Source organism: Dendrobates tinctorius, unplaced genomic scaffold, assembly GCF_039654945.1.
Source record: "Dendrobates tinctorius isolate UK_male_01 unplaced genomic scaffold, ASM3965494v1 ptg000062l, whole genome shotgun sequence".
Classification (NCBI taxonomy): domain Eukaryota; kingdom Metazoa; phylum Chordata; class Amphibia; order Anura; family Dendrobatidae; genus Dendrobates; species Dendrobates tinctorius.
The window spans coordinates 26,600,516-26,616,776 of NW_027361730.1; the positions used below are offsets into that span (position 1 = coordinate 26,600,516).

General features: G+C 50.2%; 1 long non-coding RNA gene across 1 annotated transcript; it reads right to left on the reverse strand.

Annotated features, from left to right (window-relative positions):
- Positions 1-4,528: 4,528 nt before the first annotated feature.
- Positions 4,529-14,090, reverse strand: LOC141093143 (uncharacterized). The gene is made up of 3 exons (XR_012232992.1): positions 14,019-14,090; positions 5,665-5,818; positions 4,529-5,579 (listed from the first exon to the last, which is right to left on the reverse strand). It is a non-coding gene; the product is annotated as an uncharacterized lncRNA (long non-coding RNA).
- Positions 14,091-16,261: the final 2,171 nt, after the last annotated feature.

The window sequence follows — 16,261 nt, forward strand, 5'->3', positions numbered from 1 at the left end:
CGGCCGATGATATCTGCGGCCCGGCAGCCGCTGGGGCCGGGTGGCGGATGAGGACATCCGGGTCCTTGAGGGCTGGAGTTACAGGGCCTGTCAAACAGGCCACAGCCGGTTCTAACGCTGGCATAACCGCGGCCACAGGGTAGGCTGCATCCAAAACTTCTAACGGAGCCGGAGTAACGGCCGGTTCCAACAAGGCAGCTGCTCTTGGCAAGGGGAGCGCAATAGCGTCTTCGGATGAACGCTGCACTGGTAGCTCCGGGCAGGGTAGCTCAGGGACTTGAGCGGGGGCCTCGCTCAGTTCCGCATACACCACGGGGCCCGTGGTAACTAGGCCTTCCGGTGCGCAGGGGGCCGCGTGCTGCAGCAGAATGGTGGGGGCCACCTGCGGAGGCACTGATAGGGCCGGGGGTACTCTCACCTTCCCCGGCGCTGCAGCCTCCTTCCCATCATCACGCGGTGGCCCCCGCAGCCTCCGTTCCTTGCTCCACTGTCCGGCGGGCCTTCCCTCCGGACTCGGGGGCTCCGCTGCGAAGTCCTCTGCTGGTATTGGTGGCGGCCGCTCTCGATGACTCCGCACAGGCTCCGCTCCCCAGCTCAGTATCCCGCTGCTCACCCGTGGCTCTGAGGGCGACTTCTGGCACAGCTCCATCTCCCGCCTCCATTGCCACTCTAGGCGGCCGATGCCCCGACACCCGCAGCGTCTCATACCGTCCGTTGGGCAGCAATTGAATGGCGCCAGACAGCTACAGCCAAGCTTTTCTTCTGTGCCACTCCTCCTGCTGGGTGGGGCACTGGCAGGCCTTTCCACCCATCTGCCAGGGTCCAGTACATGGGAGCGTCGGCCTCCGGGCACATACTGCTGTCCACGGGGGTACGTTGGAGGGGGTCCCAGTCCATTCAACACGACTGCAAACACCCGGACCTCTCCCCTGCGCTGTAGTAATGCCGCCATCTTGCGCAGCACCTGGTACCGCCCCAGATCTTCTGTCAGCACCACTGAATCACCACAGCACTCCCAATTTGTAATCCACAGGTAAGCCAGTTGTAATCCACAGGTATTTATAATCCAAGCAGCACAGTCCAAGTCCTTCTCCATCCTTTAAGGCAGGCCTGCCACAGAAGATGAGGTATTAGCGGCGGCGATCCTGCCGACTACACCAAATGTAGGGTCGGTGGGCCGGGCTGGGGGGTAACTGGGGACGTGTATGCACACACCGTCCCCTCCTCACTCGTCGACGCTCCTGACAGGTCCGTCACTGTGGCCGCCTTAGGCCCGTAAACCAACAACGCTTCCACTGATCAGTCGTCGTGTCAAATACGGTGTCTCACACCCAGTGCCTCGTCCCTTCTGCGGTTCTTCCTGTCAGGACCACCCCCCTTGACATTCTATCTCCTCAGTCCCCCTGGTTAGATTCTCCTCACAGCGCACAGACTGTCGCAGTCCTCCTGTCACTGGAGTTCCCCCTGGGGACTGGAACCTTCTGGAACCCTCCCTCAGTATTTATAGCTCTCCCGGTCCTCCGTCACTGTAACCCCGCCCCCCATGACCAACGGTTTCTAAAGCCCTAAGCTGTTGTCAAGTCCTTTGCTCACACTCCTCCCTGCCATCTAATGGTCAACCCAAGGTACTGCACGTCCACTACACTTTCCTAGCTGTTTCCCCACTGTAGTTACTGGCACCTGTCTAAACTGTGCAAACCTATCTTTCTCTATGCTGACACGTCCGTCCGTCAGGTCACCTTCCCTACACGTGTGCAATACGAGGTTGCAACTTTGTCGCATCTAGGCATCCGTGTGAAATCCGTATGGCGATTTTTTTTTTCTTTTTTCCTCGGAACCTTGCAAAATGGACATTTAATGGTTTTTAGGTCTGAAAATAATTTAAATCATAATCAACAACTCTATTTATTGCCTCTACAACAGGTGGCAGCCTCCGATCTTTGCATTTTCAGTCCGTGCTTGTGTAGGTTGCATTTTCTGCTTTGTGTCAAACATGTCAGACAGGCTTACTTTCAACACAACTGAGCGGGTGCTTTAAAACTGGGTTTTGTCACAACACTGTGGGGAGCCATACCCAGTGATTGTGGAGCCGAGGAGGCGGATACGAATGTGGGTCCATCCGCTTCTGAGGCAATGCCTCACTAAAGGCCATTTCCGCCATTTCCACCATCTCTATGCTTCTCTGCGGACCCATCCTGACATGTTTTTCCAATATTTTCAGATGACCCTTGCCAGCTTTGATATTCTGTTGGAGATAGTGCGCCTGGGATCACCTTTAAGAACACCAGGATGCGTAAGTGTATTTCTGCTGAGGAGCGCCTTATCCTTACGTTACGGTATGTATTCTTCCTCTATGTTGATGATGTTTCAAACAGCCTTCATTTTTTTCTTCCCTGATACCTTACTTTTTGTTCAGTTTGGTTTTTAATGTGAAAATACAACATGTGTTTAATCATAATATTTGAAAATGTTTTCAACCCCAAAGCCATTGCATGTGTTTTAATGTTATTATGGCAAGGCTTGTTAGGTACAAACTATAACTTTGCTGAATGTGAAAATGGTTTGTTATGGTGAATGTTATCTATTTTTTTTTTCCGTTTACTTTTAGCTTCCTTGCAACTGGCCTTTCCTCTGCGGCATTGCATCATGAATTTTTAATAGGAAAACCAACAATCTCAGGCATAGTCCGGTCTACGTGTTCGGAAATATGGTCACGACTCCATCAAGTGGTCATGCCTGAGCCAATATTGGAAGACTGGTGTTAGGAGTCTGATTTCTTCCTTCCCTATGATGAAATCTAGACCCTTACATGCTGCAGTCTCCTGCGTTTCATCTGTGATAGAGGAGATTGCAGAGGAGAGTGCCTTGCGGCAACTCTCTCCAGAGGCTAAGTCCTCTGTTCCCTCCACTGAGCATGCCCATGGGACGAGCTCCCATTGGTGTTCGGGGGTCACATGCTCAGGTCCTGTGTCTAATCCTATTGGCTCCTCCTGGAGCCTTGGAGACTTCCGGAAGGTCCTGTTTGGTTTAAAAAGCGCTCATGGCTGTTCCGCCATGCGCTAGTATTTCATACTTGCTGCTGTATGTATGGTGATGGATGCTTGGACTGGTGACTGACTTATTAAGAAAACCCTATCCCTCTGATAATACGATTGTGTGAGTGTTTGGGTTCAGCCAGTAGCAGCGCTAGCGCCAGCGCGCATATGCTCCATCTTGCTCAGCAGCTTAGCGTCTACATTGAGCCAGCGTTATTGCAGCGCCTTGCCAGCGGCTCAGTTCTTGCCGCGCTGCAGTTGCAGCTTTCTCTGCGTCCGCGGTTGCGACGCTTCGCACCTTATTTGACGGTAGGCCTAGACGGAGTAGTCCTGCTGTTTAAGGCTACTCCTGTGACTGCGAATACCACGACTATATCGCTGTGTGTCTGTGACTCTGAAAAGACTCAGCGTTTAATTTGAGCTTATTTGCCTGCAGCTCTGTGAGTAAAACAGAGCTTGCTTTTGTGCACTGGGTGCCGTCTAACCCTTGTGCACATTACCGCCTTGTGCTCTGCCTCTCTAGCAGCGGTTTTTCCATCCACCGCACGGTGGACCCTGGGTGACGAAGGCACTTTATTTATTTTTTATTTAGTGTCTTCCGCCACTCCTAACAACTGGTTGATGATCGCCCGTGGTTTTGAGGAGACGTGCAAGTTTCCAAACTGTATTGGAGCCCTGGATGGGAAGCACATCCGTGTGCGTAAGCCGCCAAACTCAGGGTCCCAACATTATAATTATAAACAATATTTTTCTGTAGTGTTGTTGGCCCTGGTCCACAGTCGCGACAGGTTTCTAATTGTAGATATTGGGGCCTATGGAAGAACTGGAGACTCCAGAGTCCAATTCTTCCATTATGGGTCGGTCGGTGGCTGCGCAATAATCAGTTGGACTTACCACCCCCACTTCACCTACCAGGGTCCACTATGGATGTTGTGCCATATGTTTTGGTTTCAGATGAGGCCTTTCAATTAACACGTCACGTCATGAGGCCCTATCCCTGCAGAGGCCTGGACTACCGGCGCAGAATTTTTAACTTATGCCTATCCCGCGCAAGACGACCGGTTGAGTGTACCTTTGGCATTCTTTGTGCCAAATGGCATGTCCTGCAGTCAGCCATTCAGCTTGGTGATTCTAATGTAAATGAGGTGATTAAAGCGTGTGTGATCCTTCATAACTGTACAAGAAGACATGACTGCTCCTCATCTGAAGGTGATTAAGTTGTGTTGTCAAATGTTGTGAGGCCTATTACACATGTGATATGTCTCCATCATCAACCCTCTGGATTAAAAGTGCAGAATGTTTTTACTATTTTTTTTTTTACACCAGAGGGAGCTACTCCATGGCAACACTATGCTATTTCTATGTTGTAACTTTGAATTATGTAGTTTAAGTAAACTCATTTTTTGGTTTCACATGTGTATTGTATTTACCTTATAAAGTAGCAAATGTTTAAATGCAAAGATTAACCATTTAGTCAGAACATTACACATTAGTCAGTTTGTCCAAACTGTTTTACTCAAAAACTAGAGTCATAAGACAAAACAATATTAGCAGCATATTGTTTCTTCTCCCAATACAGATGGGACAACTAACAATAACTTAGCAGAATAAAAAAAAGAGTATAACAAAAAACATAATAAACATAAATTATAAGTTATGGTACATTGGTGGTGGTGGTGATGGCGGAAGGGCAGCTTGCTCTGTTTACTGCAACTGATGGTGGATCTGACCAAGATCCTGTGATGGAGGCAATAAATGTGATGTTGGATACTGGAGAGGATACTCCTGGGGATTGGAGCATCCATGTGGTTCATACCCCCCAATATGGCCGTGTTGACCATAACCATGTTGGGACCAGCCTCTAACAGAGAGTCTGATCAAGTGGCCATATTGGGCAGGTGCATTATAGCCTGACATTTGGCCCTGTGTAGGCTAATATAGTGTTTGGGGGGGGGTGTGTGGCTGGGGTGTTGGGAGAAGGTGACTTAGATACTGATTAAGCCTGCACTTGGGAAATTCACGGCATTTGAAGCGGATTTCTGGTTGAGAGTTTCCAGAGTTCCAAATATTCAAAAAATGGGTTGGGGTCATTATGGTTGTGCAGGCATCAATTAGTATTTGAATTGCTCCACGGGCATGCTGCCTAACCTCCCAGGGTATTGGACGGAGGTAACGGGCCAGGTTGCGGGCATATGCTTCCTCCCCATCATCCTGTTCTGCCCTGGCCAAATAATTTAATACACCAGTATTCACGTGCCTCTTGGTGCTAGAGGCTGTAATGTCTCTCCTGCGCCGGCCATGGCATGGGATGACAGCAGCCTGGGGTGAGGTCTCCAGAGGCACGGTAAGGCTGCTGCTGTTTCTCTGGTCCTCCTCTGGATGTTTCTCCTGTTCCTCTGATGCCAGTGCTGGTGGTGGTGGTTGTGTGAGGATGCAGCTGGAAGGTGCAGATGATGGGCGAGCCACCTCTTCACCTTTTCCCGACTGGATCTATAGGAGCCTCTGAGTCAGAGGCTGTCTCCCTCAGTTAGGTTTAACTGAGTACTGTTTTAATGGGATTGAAAAAAAAAAAATTAGATGTGAATCTAAAACCAGCATGTTTAAAATGTGGTGTGATGCAAACACTTACGGTCTCAGATCCAGAACGGGAGCCAGAAAAGAAAGCCTGTCAAAGTATATATACTTTCTTTTCATCGGTGCTGCATCCCCATTCCTGGCACACTGCTGTCGTTCACGCCGGTACTGGTCCCTCACGCTGCGCCAGCGTCTCATGACATCATTCACTGCAAACAAACATACACATAAATATTTAATATATAAAATCTGCTTTGGAAATTTATAAAGTATTTTACACTATAATGTGGCATGATAATTATTAGGTTTTATCACAGTAATATGCCAAATATTGGTACAATCAAAGCAGATATAATTAGGTAGTAGTCTGAAGTTAACACGTGTTACATAGCTCAATAATATTAATAACTCAAAGTGGACAAATCTGAACTAATCATCTTTCCCCCATCTCACAGATCTTTCTTACCCGACCTTTCTATAACAATTGACGACATCACGCTTTCCCCCGTACCGGAGGTCGACTGCCTTGGAGTAACCCTTGACTCTGCCCTGTCCTTCAAACCGCACATCAAAGCTCTCTCCACCTCCTGTTGCCTCCAGCTCAAAAATATTTCCAGAATCCATCCCTTCCTCAACCCTCTAAACTACTTGTGCATGCTCTCATCATCTCCCACCTCGACTATTGCAACATCCTTTTCTGTGGCCTCCCTGCTAACACCCTTGCACCTCTTCAGTCCATCCTCAACTCTGTCGTCCGACTAATTCATCTCTCTCCTCGCTACATCTCTTCACTGGCTCCCATTCCCTCAGCATATCCAATTCAAATTACTAATACTGACCTACTGTTAGGCGTCAGGTTCCTGCAGCTGCACAGTGGGAATCCAGAGCCTTGCATCCAGTGGTCTCCCATTCTCCACCGACCGCTCAGGAGCCTGCACAGCAATCTCGGTGTCCCAGGCGCTCTGCTCAGACCAGCTCTGTAGGATTGGTTGTTGCTGCCACCTTAGGGTCAGCAATAGCAGGGCAGGCTGTCCTGCAGCAAGCCACTCCAGAGCCTAAGTCCTCTCGTCCCGCTACTGGGCATGCTCACGAGACGATCTCCCATTGGAGATCGGGAGTCACGTGCTCAGGTCCTTCTCCTGATCTGATTGGTCCATCTCAGAGATCTGGAAGGTCCCAGCAGCGCACGGCTATAAAAGGCCCACATGGCCGCTCGACCATGCGCTAGTATAGACTCTTCTGGCTAGATGTGTGAATGGTGATGGATGTATGATTCTGATCACTGACTTATTAAGATTCCCCTCCCTCTGATATTACGCATGTGGATAGGGAACTATAGAAAGAGTCAGCACCAGTCAGTGGCAAACTTTAGGCCACTGTGCACACCGCACCTATACACTAGCGTCCGGTGGTGTCACGTCTCTCACGGCACTATCGCATATTGGCTGTGTCTGCCGCCGCGCTGCATTCAGCAGCATTTACCGGCGTCCGCAGTAGCGATGCTGCACGCACGGTAGGTCTAGACGGACACCGTCCCCTGTCTTGGACCTGTGTCCTGTGACCTGATACCGTGCGTGCAATTTCGCTGAGACCTGTGAGTCTAACAGGCTCGGTGTTTATGTTTATATTTATGTTACAGCACCTCTGTGAGTTAACAGAGTCCGCTCTGCGCACATCGGGTGACGTTGAACCCGTGTGCATTATACCACCATATAGCGCGTCTGCCATTGTCTAGCAGCGGTTTTAACACCTACTGCACGGTGGACCCCGGGCAGCGAACACACTTTCTATTATTTAATATTTAAAGTAGTGCGTTCCGCCATCCCTAACATTATACTAGCGCCAGGTTCTGGCTAGTAATGGCAGACCAACAGCAGCTGCGGCAGTACATTCGGCAGCTGGAGGGCAGGTTGGTGGCTCTCGAGAGTCCTACCTCAGCTGCGAATGCTACTGCGGCCACTGTTCAGGCAGTCGCAGAGGCTGTCTCACGTTTGCCCACGCTCACACCGGCACTGACATTATCCCGCCTCCCGCAGCCCGACAAGTTTTCGGGTGACAGCGCCACCTGTAGGGGATTCATGAGCCAGTGCTCTATTCAGCTTGAGCTACTGGCCGCAAGGATCCCTACAGAGCGGGCTAAGGTGGGGTTTAGTGTCTCTTTCCTGTCGGGCAGGGCGTTAGAGTGGGCTATGCCATTGTGGGAGTGTGACGACCCCGTGGTTCTGAGAACCGCTCAGTTTCTCACATCCATTAAGCAGGTCTTTTTGGGACCACAGGTCACTCACGACACCTCTCTCCAACTATCAGCCCTAACACAGGGTTCCCTCTCGATCAGCCATTACGCCGTCCGATTCCGGACATGGGCCTCCGAGCTGGAGTGGCCTGATAAGACACTCGTCCCTGTGTTTTGGAGAGGGTTAGCGGAGCATGTCAAGGATGCTCTAGCAACCAGAGAGTTCCCCACAACTCTGGAGGAGTTGATTGCCATTTCCACCCGCATTGATCTCCGGTTTACGGAGCGCGGGTTGGAGCGTGCGCAATCCAGGTGAAGGGTTGTTTTGGCTCCCACCTTCTCCGAGCCGCTAAAATTTCCCGTTCAGGAGCAGATACCTTCTGAACCTATGGAGGTGTCCCGCGCCGGTCCCAAGCCGCGTCCGGTGCGAAGCTCTGCACGTTGTTACCAGTGCCGGTAGTTTGGTCACTCGGTGAACACGTGTTCACAGCGGTTGAAAAGACGATCACGTCCAGTGGTCGTAGGTGGGGGTCTATCAGATATGAAACCTTTCTCTCCCAAACCGGTATTCCTTGGGACCTTAAATAGCGGAGCTTCCACCTGGGAGGCAGAGGTCACCATGGATTCCGGGGCAGAAGGGAACTTTATGTCCTTGTCCTTCGACCAAAAGCACGCTATTCCACTGGTGTTACTGCTCCAACCCTTGACCATCAGGGTGGTTAATGGTGCACCTTTACCATCTCAGGTTATCCACCAGACGGCACCACTCGGGCTCTCAATGTCACCATCCCACCATGAGATTTTGTCCTTGTTCATTTTGCCTGATGGCATCGACCAGGTGCTTCTTGGAGTTCCCTGGCTCCGTTGCTATTCCCCTCATATTGATTGGGCTTCGGGGAATATTCTGGGTTGGAGCAAGGACTGTGAGGGAAGGTGTCTGAGGGGCAGTGTTCAGGTAGCCTCCACTGAAGTGCCCGTGGATCTCTCCGCGCTTCCCAAACCATACCACCAGTACGCGGACGTCTTCTCTAAAAAATCTGCGGAGACGCTTCCGCCGCACCATCCTTGCGATTGTCCGATAGATCTATTGTCAGGCACGGAACCTCCTAGAGGCTGCGTGTATCCGCTATCACTCCCCAAGATGGAGGCTATGTCTCAATATATCCGGGAGAACCTGGCAAGCGGTTTTATCAGAAAGTCGGTGTTGCCAGCTGGTGCAGGGTTCTTCTTCGTGCAGAAGAAGAGTGGAGAGTTACGTCCCTGCATTGACTACAGAGGTCTCAACACCATAACAGTTAAAAACAAATACCCTCTTCTGTTGATCTCTGAGTTATTTGACAGGTTGCGAGGGGCCCGGATCTTTACAAAATTAGATCGACGGGAGACGAGTGGAAGACAGCTTTTAACACCAGGGATGGCCACTATGAATATCTGGTCATGCCCTTCGGCCTCTGTAATGCACCTGCTGTCTTCCAGGATTTTGTTAACGATGTCTTCCGCGATATGCTCTCTACCTCAGTGGTGGTCTATCTGGATGACATCCTCATCTTTTCTCCAGATTTGACTTCCCACCGGAGAGACGTCTGCAGGGTCTTCGACCGTCTGCGGGCGAATTCTCTCTTCGCCAAGCTGGAGAAGTGCCAGTTTGAGCAGGAGTCCTTGCCGTTCCTGGGCTACATCATCTCGGCCCAGGGGTTGGCTATGGATCCTGCCAAATTGCAAGTGGTAATGGACTGGCAGGAGCCCCATTCGCTCAAAGCGGTGCAGCGCTTTTTGGGGTTCGTCAACTATTACTGCCAGTTCATTCCCCACTTCTCCACACTGGTAGCTACTCTGGTTGCCCTCACTAAGAAAGGAGCTAATCCCAAGGCTTGGTCAGAACAGGTCTCCAAGGCCTTCTCGTCTCTGAAGACCTATTTTGCGGGCGCTCCCATATTACACCGTCCCGATGTGGATAAACCTTTTATCCTAGAGGTGGATGCTTCTTCCGTCGGTGCAGGATCAGTCCTTTTTCAGAAGGATGCTCAAGGTCGGAAGCATCCCTGCTTTTTCTTCACAAAGACCTTCTCACCGGCGGAGAAGAACTACTCCATCGGGGACAGGGAGCTGCTGGCAATGAAGTTGGCCTTTTCCGAGTGGAGACATCTCCTGGAGGGAGCCCAGTTTCCCTTCCAGGTGTATACAGACCATAAAAACCTGGTCTATTTACAAACAGCCCAGCGCTTGAACTCTCGTCAAGCTTGGTGGTCGCTCTTCTTCTCCCGCTTCCACTTCACCTTGCACTATCTGTCTGGAGAGAAGAACGTCCATGCGGATACTCTCTCCCGTTCGGTGGTTTCAGCGGGGGAAGAGGAGGCTGAGCCTCGGCTAATTCTCCCTACTGAGAGTTTCAGGACCGTGGCCCCAATTGTTCACGAGTCAGTGCCACCGGGCAAGACCTTTGTCCCTCCTCAGCTATGGCCGGAGGTTCTTGCGTGGGCACACGTGTCCAGAGTGGGTGGTCACTTCGGCAATAAGCGGACCACAGAACTCCTGGCAAGGTCTTATTGGTGGCCGCACATGGCCCGGGACACGAAGGAATACATACAGGCATGCGTCTCGTGTGCGCGGAACAGGTCCTCTAGACAGAGGCCGGCTGGGTTACTGTATCCTCTGCCGGTGGCAGACAGACCTTGGGAGATGGTTGGCATGGATTTTGTGGTTGGCCTGCCCAAGTCTGGTGGCAATACAGTCATCTGGGTGGTCACTGACCATTTTTCTAAAATGGTGCATCTGGTGCCACTCGTACGGCTGCCTTCCTCTCGTGGTCTTGCCACACTGTTCATAAAACATGTATTGCGTTTGCATGGCATGCCGGGCAAAATTGTTAGTGACCGAGGTCCCCAATTCGCGTCTCGGTTTTGGAGGGAGCTCTGCAGTCTACTCAGTATTGAGCTAAATCTGTCCTCCGCTTATCATCCCGAGTCGATCGGGTTGGTTGAGAGAGCCAACCAAACTCTCGTCATGTACCTGCGACATTTTGTCTCTGCCAGGCAGGATGACTGGGCATCTTTACTACTGTGGGCTGAATTTGCCCCGAATAATGCAGTGGCTGATTCCACTGGTCAGACGCCGTTCCTTCTTAATTACGGCCAGCATCCGCGCGTCTCTGTCCCGATGCGAGTGTCCTCCACTGATTCCAGGGTGGCAGACTGGGCAGTGGAGGCTCACGACATTTGGGATTGCACCCAGGATGCTATTCGAGCCTCTAAAGAAAGAATGAGGGCGTCCGCCGACAAACATCGGCGCCCCGCTCGAACCTTTTCCCTCGGCGACTTGGTGTGGCTCTCTGCTCGAAATATCAAGCTGTGGGCCGAGTCCACCAAGTTCGTGCATCGGACCTTTTAAGGTTCTCGAGTGAATCAGCTTGGTGGTCTACCGCCTGGCTCTTTCACCACATTTAGCCATCTCTGACGTCTTCCACGTGTCCCTTTTCAAACCTGTTCACTTGGCCCGGTTCTCCGAGTCATCTGCCAGGTCATCAGACTTGTCTTCGGATGAGTTTGAGGTTAACGCCATTGTGGGATACAGGATTGTGCGTGGCAAAAAATTTCATTTGGTGGACTGTAAGGGTCATGGTCCAGAGGCCCGGACCTAGGAGCCAGTGGAGAACATCCACACTCCGGTCCTGATTGCGGCCTTTGATCGTAACGAGGCTCAGAGGGGGGCCCTGGGAGGGGGGTAATGTTAGGCGTCGGGTTCCTGCAGCTGTACAGCGGGAATCCAGAGCCTTGCATCCAGTGGTCTCCCATTCTCCACCGACCGCTCAGGAGCCTGCACAGCAATCTCGGCGTCCCAGACGCTCTGCTCAGACCAGCTCTGTAGGACTGGTTGTTGCTGCCAGCTCTGGGTCAGCAATAACAGAGCAGGCTGTCCTGCAGCAAGCCACTCCAGAGCCTAAGTCTTCTCGTCCCGCTACTGGGCATGCTCACGAGACGATCTCCCATTGGAGATCGGGAGTCACGTGCTCAGGTCCTTCTCCTGATCTGATCTCAGAGATCTGGAAGGTCTCGGCAGCGCACGGCTATAAAAGGCCCGCATGGCCGAGCGGCCATGCACTAGTATAGACTCTTCTTGCTAGATGTGTGAATGGTGATGGATGTATGATTCTGGTGACTGACTTATTAAGATTCCCCTCCCTCTGATATTACGCATGTGGATAGGGAACTATAGAAAGAGTCAGCGCCAGTCAGTGGCAAACCTTAGGCCACTGTGCACACCGCACCTCTACACTAGCGTCCGGTGGTGTCACGTCTCTCACGGCACTATCGCATAGCGGCTGTGTCTGCCGCCGCGCTGCATTCAGCAGCATTTACCGGCGTCCGCAGTAGCGACGCCGCACGCACGGTAGGTCTAGACGGACACCATCCCGTCTTGGACCCGTGTCCTGTCACCTGATACCGTGCGCGCAATTTCGCTGAGACCTGTGAGTCTAACAGGCTCGGTGTTTACAGTATGTTTATGTTACAGCACCTCTGTGAGTTAACAGAGGCCGCTCTGCGCACATCGGGTGACGTTGAACCCGTGTGCATTATAGCGTGTCTGCCATTGTCTAGCATTGATTTCAACACCTACTGCACGGTGGACCCCGGGCAGCGAACGCACTTTCTATTATTTAATATTTAGTGCGTTCCGCCATCCCTAACACCTACAAGGCCATCTCCAACCTGTCTCCTCCATACATCTCTGAACTAATCTCCCGATACCTTCCCTCACGTAATCTACGGTCCTCCCAAGACCTCCTTCTCTCCTCCACACTTATTTGCTCCTTACCCAACCGCCTCCAAGACTTCTCCCGAATAGCCCCATCCTCTGGAATTCCCTGCCCCAACACGTCTGGCTATCAACCACACTTGGATCCTTCAGACGGAACCCAAAAACCCACCTCTTCAGGAAAGCCTACAGCCTGCAATGATCCCTGCTGCCTCCTCACCACTACTGGAGCTACCGCCTCACCATCACTGGAGCTGCTGCAACCCCCCAACCTACTGTCTCCTTCCCCACCATCCTGTAGCGTATAAGCCCAAAAGGGCATGGTCCTCTCTCCCCTCTATATCAGTCTGTGAGTGTTAGTTTGTTTACTGTAAGTGATATCTGTAATTTGTATTTAACCCCTTCTCATGTACAGTACCATGGAACAAATGGTGCTTTATAAATAAATAATAATATTATACAAGGATTGTACTTACTAATTTGCTGCTGGGCCTCACAAGGTTTGTCCTCAAATTTAGGAAACATTTGGCCACATATCCTCCTCAGGGCTGGATTTAAGAGGTGGGTGTGTCATGGTCACGTGTGTCAGGACGCAGATGTTTCCGCAAGGCGAACCCATGTGACACACGTGACCCTGGATACACCGCCTCCAGTGGGGCGCATTTAAATAATAATACGTGCAGGTGGATACGCCGCCTCCACCTGGCGAATTTAGGTATTACACGTTAATAAACATTCTGGAAACCCCGCCTCCAGTATGGCAAATTTAAATAATAAGGGGGACCTGGGAAACATCAACAATGGTGGGCCCTGCTATAGGGAAAAGGGAATTGGAGACCTCCTGAGCTCCCCTGAGCCAGTGTCCCTGCACTCCTAACATTCCCTATGCCGGTTTCGCACCGGGCGCCGCACGCGTACCTTAACGCCCTTGCTCACCCTGACCCTAAACCCTCACTAGGGAATGGGTCGGTGCGGAGACTAATCCCACCACTGCACTAATAACACACATGAGGAAAGAGACAATACAGGGGAAACACCACTTAGCTTTGCTCTGTTGCGTGCGCTCCTAGCAACAGAGCCCTCCACCTGAGTGCATCTTCTCCTCCACCCGGATCCATCACCATAACAGGATCCTTCACCTTAGTGCAACCTTGGAGCAGAGTCCAACACCAGTTGCAGCTGCTTAGAACCAGAGTCCCAAGGACGAGTTCAGCTGCTGACACGAAGTCGAGCATGCTTGAGTCCAGCTCAGCGGCCAAGACCCACATGGTGAGTGCCACTCTCCATAGTCGCCACTCCACCAGCCCATGCAGACACTTCCCGCTGACACCATCACTGCGACCCCACCACGCCATGCCAGCCCTTCGTCCAGACACCATAGCTGCAACACGTCCCCCCTGGCTAAGCTGCGCAGGACTCCTCACCAGCTCCATCCTTCATCCAGGCTCTCCAAAAACAGAGTGGACACAAACTCACAATATCACAGGCAGTGAGTGAACCCCCTGAGCACACCTTTATAGGGTGTCACACCTAATCCATAATTAAGTGCAAAAAACCCTAAAGTGCAATACCACTCACCACCACCGGGGACAGTCAAGACACCTTGGAACTTTCCAAAGTAAAAAAAGTTCACTTTGCATTTAATACCGCCAGATCCAACACAGGATCATGACAGGGTGGCCCGGGGCCCATTTTGGAGGGAGGCCCATTTTTCAAGGTGTTGCAATACGCAATGCAAAAGCAGAAAATGAAACGAATGCAAGTTTATTTACAAAAATCATTTACGCAGAGTAATTCAGGTAAAATCATTCATTTTTTACAAATCAGGCACTTTTCTTGATTTTCGTGCTGCAAAATCACTAATGATGTCACTAAAGTCCAATTCACGCAGTATATCTGACTCGATGCTCATGATAGCCTTAGTCAAGAGCTGATGCATTGAAACTGTGAAGAAGAGGAACAGCTTTTCAAGGAAGTCAAAATAAATGTACAGCACTCGAGCAGCTTTCTACAGCATTTTTAGCAACCAGATTTAAAGAGTGTGCCGTACAAGGAATCCAGAATGCAAGATTGTTCTTCTCTCTCACTTTGGCTTGCAGGCTGTTGTATTTGCCACTCATTGCAGATGCATTGTCATAACTTTGACCTCGGCAATTTCCCAGGTCTAGGCTATGTCTCTTCAAAAATTCCAACAAGGCATTGAACATGTCTTGAGCGCCATGGCCTTTGTTTGCCATGAATGTTACAAAGCGTTCCACAGGGCCATCTTTCTCCATATACCTCAATACAAGGGTTAGTTGGTCAACGTGAGCTGCATCAGGTGTGGAGTGCAAAGAGATGGAGTAGTATTTTGATTTGTTAACTCAAGAAATAATTTCTCTGAGGACTTGTTTGCCCATTACATTGATAATTTCTTCCATAATTGTAGATGACAGGTAGCTTGTATGACCCTTGCCGCGATTGGCTTGAGTTTGGATATGTTGTGCAAGAAAGTCGTCGTACTGGGCGATGAGTTCAAGAATGCCCAGAAAGTTTCCATTTCTAGGTGATCCAACCAATTCGTTATCTCCTCTAAATGCTAAGCCACGCTCGGCAATAAACTGAATAACATTTACTACTCGGTTCAATACTGACCTCCAATAATGCTCCTGAGCCTCGACCTGTTGTGTTAGCTCCGTATCAATTCACCCAATTGCTGTTAACCTCATATTGAAAGCAATTGTAGAGTTCTGATGTTCCTCTGACTGCTCATGACTTTTTATACGTTCTTGTGAATGTTTCCAATCACAGAATCCATTAGACAAAAGCTGAGAAGACTCAGATGCTGTAATAAAGCGCGTCAATCTGCACACGAAGCAGTAAATGCGTCCTTTAGAGGGAGAGAAGCATAAACAATTCCTCTTTATGACTTTTCTATATTATGATTTTGATGACGGAAAAGCCCAAGTGTGCACATTCTTGGAATATTGCGGTCCTTTTGCAGTCCTTTCTAGGTTGCTGAACCGAGTGTGCAATGAACAAACTTTCATCACAGTGCTGGATTGTTGAAACACCCCTTTTCAGCCAGTAATCTTGCATCTGTTCCGAAATAATGGATGGCCAAAGTCCAATGTCATCGCCCCCTGGTGGGCCCTCAACTTCACCTCCTTCATAAGATGTGTCACTATCAGTCTCCTTTTCTTTGTGTTCTTCAGTTGTACACGTTACTACTTCAGCCTTTTCTTTGCCAGGATCAATAAGCATTTCCACTGAAGCATTGTCAGGTTGATCAAATTCTACAAGGTCATTACTCCTTTCTCACACTTGCCTTGAATGAACAGTGAAGAACTCGTCCAATTGTCTTGTCTTCGCTATCTCTTCTGTTGATTTCATTGTTGCTTCTTTTGCCTTATGTCTTTTAGAAGCCCCAGACTCCCAAATTCTTGTGCAATGTCTGTGCCCATCTCCTTCACGATTGTTCATGATGGTAATCTAAAAGTAACAAAATGACCTTGTCAACCCTTGAAGTCCTGAAAGGGAATTCAAGATTAAAATATGTACATATGTATGTATATTGCAGAAATTTGTGCTGTCTATATCAAAGACTGCTGCTGGGCTCTATATGTCAGAGGCTGCTGCTGGGCTGTATATGCATAAGAGGCTTCTGCTGGGCTGTATATGTATGAGA